This window comes from Lathyrus oleraceus, chromosome 3 (genome assembly GCF_024323335.1).
Source record: "Lathyrus oleraceus cultivar Zhongwan6 chromosome 3, CAAS_Psat_ZW6_1.0, whole genome shotgun sequence".
NCBI lineage: Eukaryota > Viridiplantae > Streptophyta > Magnoliopsida > Fabales > Fabaceae > Lathyrus > Lathyrus oleraceus.
The window spans coordinates 241,134,883-241,139,753 of NC_066581.1; the positions used below are offsets into that span (position 1 = coordinate 241,134,883).

At 40.6% G+C, this 4,871-nt stretch overlaps 1 pseudogene; it reads left to right on the forward strand.

Moving 5' to 3' along the window:
* The first annotated feature begins 4,329 nt into the window (after window positions 1-4,329).
* Window positions 4,330-4,429, forward strand: LOC127133712 (uncharacterized; annotated as a pseudogene).
* Window positions 4,430-4,871: the final 442 nt, after the last annotated feature.

Here is a 4,871-nt window from a genome sequence, read left to right on the forward strand (position 1 = left end):
CAATAGGCTTTATGTTCCAATTCTACCGGGAGGTGACAGGATTTTCCATAAATGAGCTTAAATGGGGTCGTCCCTATGGGAGTTTTATAAGCAGTTCGGTATGCCCATAAAGCTTCTGGTAATTTCAATGACCAATCTTTCCTTGAAGTGGCGACCGTTTTTTCTAGTATTTGCTTGATTTCTCTGTTAGATACTTCCACTTGTCCACTGGTTTGAGGGTGGTAAGGTGTTGCTATCCTATGTCTCACTCCATATTTAAGTAGTAGTTTTTCGAGTACCTTGGATATAAAGTGCGATCCACCATCACTGACTACTATCCTTGGGATGCCAAATCTCGGAAATATTATATTTTTAAAGAGTCTAGTTACTACTCGGGTGTCATTAGTTGGGGAAGCTATAGCTTCGATCCACTTTGATACGTAGTCAACCGCCACGAGTATGTATTTGTTACCGAAGGAGGATGGAAATGGTCCCATGAAGTCTATTCCCCACACGTCAAAAATCTCTACTTCCAAAATACCTTTTTGTGGCATCTCGTCACGTCTAGATATGTTTCCCGTGCGTTGACATCTGTCGCACTCCTTAATAGCCGCATGTACGTCCTTCCATACAGTTGGCCAATAAAAGCCAGCTTGTAGGATTTTAGAGCAGGTCTTGGATGTACTTGTGTGTCCACCATAAGGCGCAGAGTGACAGTGCTGGATTATATTTTCTACCTCTTCTTCGGGTACACATCGACGGAAAATACCATCGGGACCTCTTTTGAAGAGTAAGGGATCATCCCAGTAATAGTGTTTTATGTCGTGGAAGAATCGTTTCTTCTGCTGGTAAGATAAAGTAGGTGGAACTATTCCGGCAGCTAAATAATTAACTAGATCAGCGTACCATGGTATGACAGATATAGCTAAGGTGGTTTCTACTTGCATGTCGGAGTTGTTCTCTTCCAAAGTAGCTATGAGTTTATCATACGAGAAATCATCATTAATGGATGTTCTTTCTGGTTCAAGGTTCTCAAGTCTAAAGAGGTGGTCTGCTACTACGTTCTCAGTTCCTTTCTTGTCCTTGATTTCTAAGTCGAATTCTTGTAGTAACAAGATCCACCTTAGGAGTCTAGGTTTAGCATCCTTTTTTGTTAGAAGGTACCTGATAGCAGCGTGATCAGTGTAAACTATTATTTTGGCTCCTACCAAGTAAGAACGAAATTTATCTAGCGCAAATACCACTGCTAGGAGTTCTTTCTCGGTTGTGGCATAATTCATCTGTGCTTCATCCAGGGTTCTGCTAGCGTAATATATAACATGAAGCTTTTTATCCTTTCTTTGTCCTAAAACAGCACCTACAGCATAATCACTGGCATCGCACATTATTTCGAATGGTTCATTCCAGTCTGGTGTCTGCATAATGGGTGCGGAGATCAATGCTTGTTTAAGAGTTTGAAATGCTTTTAAACAGTTATCGTCGAATATGAATTCAGCATCTTTCATCAATAGTCCGGTTAAGGGTTTAGTTATCTTAGAGAAGTCTTTGATGAATCGTCGGTAGAAACCGGCGTGTCCTAAAAAGCTTCGTACTTCTCTCACGGTTCTTGGGGGTTGAAGATTTTCGATTACCTCTATTTTGGCTTTGTCTACTTCAATTCCTCTGTTCGAGATGATGTGTCCTAAAACAATGCCTTCTTGTACCATAAAGTGGCACTTTTCCCAATTAAGTACTAAGTTTACTTTTACACATCGTTCAAGAACTCTTTCCAGGTTTTCAAGGCATTCTTCGAAACTTTGTCCGTATACAGAAAAGTCATCCATGAATACTTCCATGATGTTTTCGAGAAAGTCGGCGAAAATCGCCATCATGCATCTTTGAAAAGTTGCAGGGGCATTACACAGACCAAACGGCATTCGTCTATACGCGAAGGTACCAAAAGGGCATGTGAATGTTGTCTTTTCTTGGTCGTCAGGATGAATTGGTATTTGAAAGAAGCCTGAATAACCGTCTAAATAACAGAAATGTGAATGTTTTGCTAATCGTTCTAACATTTGGTCAATGAATGGTAAAGGGAAATGATCTTTTCGGGTTGCTTTGTTTAGTTTCCTATAATCAATGCACATTCTCCATCCCGATTCGATTCGTTTAGTTATAGTTTCTCCTTTTTCGTTTTCAATAACGGTTATGCCTCCTTTCTTTGGTACAACGTGTACAGGACTAACCCATTTGCTATCAGATATAGGATATATAATACCTGCTTCTAATAACTTGGTTATTTCTTTCTTTACTACCTCACTTAGGATCGGATTTAGTCTTCTCTGGTGTTCCCTAGAGGTTTTACCGTCTTCTTCTAACATGATGCGGTGCATACAAATAGAAGGGCTTATTCCTTTAAGATCGGTTATGTGGTATCCTAGTGCGGTTGGATATTTTCTTAAGATATGTAGGAGTTTTTCTGTTTCGAGTCTTCCTAGATCTGCATTGACTATCACAGGTCGTTCAAGTTCTAAGTCTAGGAATTCATATCTCAGATTTTTGGGAAGTGTTTTCAAATCAGGGGTTGGTTTGTTAAGACACTGCGTAGGATCTGGTGTTACTGCTAAGCATTGTTTAGATTTGTCTTCTAAAAGATAGTCTGATGATTTGTCTTCTCCTGACTCTGCTTCTTTTATGCATTCATCGATGATATCCATGAAGTAACATGTATCTTCTATTGCAGGTGCTTTCAAGAATTGGGAAAGAATGAATTCAATTTTCTCTTCACCTACTTCGAAGGTGAGTCTTCCTCGTTTTACGTCTATGATTGCACCGGCAGTTGCTAAGAATGGTCTTCCTAGTATAATAGGTGTAGTATCATCTTCTCTAATGTCCATAATTGTGAAGTCAGTGGGAATGTAAAACTGACCTATGCGTACGGGAACGTTTTCAAGGATTCCTACAGGATATTTGATGGAACGATCCGCTAGTTGTACAGACATCTTGGTCGGTCTTAATTCTCCCATTTCCAGTCTCTTACATATGGATAAAGGCATAACGCTAATTCCGGCTCCTAAATCGCATAAGGCTTTGTCGATGACAAATTTTCCTATGTGACAGGGTATAGAGAAACTACCCGGATCCTTGAGTTTAGGGGGCATGTTTTGGATTATAGCGCTACATTCGGCAGGGAGTGTAACAGTTTCGCTATCCTCAAGTTTCCTCTTATTAGAAAGAATTTCTTTTAAGAATTTAGCATATGAGGGCATCTGCGTAATAGCTTCGGTAAACGGAATTGTAACGTTTAATTGTTTAAGGAGATCAACAAATTTTCTAAATTGACCTACATCTTTGGTTTTAACAAGCCTTTGAGGGTAAGGTATAGGTGGTTTGTAAGGTGGTGGAGGTACATAAGGTTCCTTCTTTTCTAGGGTTTCCTTATTACTCTCTTCCTTTTCCTTAGGTTCACTTTCCTCAGTGGATTTCTCAGGGTTTTGGTTTTCTATCCTTGGATCAGACGGTCCTTCCACTTCCGTTCCACTTCTTAATATAATTGCATGAGCTTGGCTTCTCGGATTGGGTTGGGGCTGTCCAGGGAATGTACCAGTTGGTGCAGCAGTAGGTGCTTGTTGTTGAGCTACTTGAGATATTTGCGTTTCCAGCATTTTGTTATGGGTAGCCAGGGCATCTACTTTGCTTGCTAGTTGTTTAAGTTGTTCGCCAGTGTGTATGTTCTGGTTTAAGAAATCTTTATTGGTTTGTTGTTGGGAAGCTATAAAGTTTTCCATCATGATTTCCAAGTTGGATTTTCTAGGGGTATTATTGTTAGGATTCGGTTTCTGATATCCCAGAGGTATAGATGGGGTTTGATTCGGAGACTGTCCGGGTGCGTATAAAGCATTATTACTCTTATATGAAAAGTTTGGATGGTTCTTCCAATTTGGGTTATAGGTATTCGAATAGGGGCTTCCTTGAGCATAGTTTACCTGCTCTGTTTGGATTCCAGTCAAGAGTTGACATTCCGCAGGAGTGTGGCCTTGGATTCCACAGACCTCGCAATTCTGAGTTATAGCAACCACGGCGGTTGGTGGTGATACGTTTAAACTTTCAATTTTCTGGACCAAAGCATCCACTTTTGCATTAACGTGATCAAGGTTACTTATCTCGTACATGCCAGTTTTCGGTTGAGGTTTTTCCACTGTTGTTCGTTCGGTTCCCCACTGATAGTGGTTTTGGGCCATGCTCTCGATAAGCTGGTAAGCGTCAGCATAAGGTTTGTTCATTAGTGCACCACCTGCAGCGGCGTCTATTGTTAACCTTGTATTGTATAAGAGACCATTATAAAATGTGTGAATTACTAACCAGTCTTCCAAACCATGGTGTGGGCAAAGTCTCATCATGTCTTTGTATCTTTCCCATGCTTCGAAAAGAGACTCGTTGTCTTTCTGTTTAAATCCGTTTATCTGGGCCCTTAACATAGCTGTTTTGCTTGGCGGAAAATATCGGGCAAGAAAAACTTTCTTCAACTCGTTCCATGTGGTGACTGAGTTGGAAGGGAGAGATTGAAGCCATCTTCTAGCGCTATCTCTTAATGAGAAAGGAAAAAGACGAAGTCGAATTGCCTCTGAAGTGACACCATTAGCTTTAACAGTATCAGCATATTGAACAAATACGGATAAATGAAGGTTTGGATCTTCGGTAAGATTTCCAGAGAATTGGTTCTGTTGCACAGCCTGCAACAGCGAAGGTTTAAGTTCAAAGTTGTTTGCTTCGATTGCGGGCGGAGCAATACTTGAATGCGGTTCATCTTGCGATGGAGCGGCGTAATCTCTAAGAGCACGAGCTGGTTCTGCCATCTCGGTTAAAGAAGGAAAAATGTTTTTGATATCAGGAAGGTTTATAGGAGGGAGATT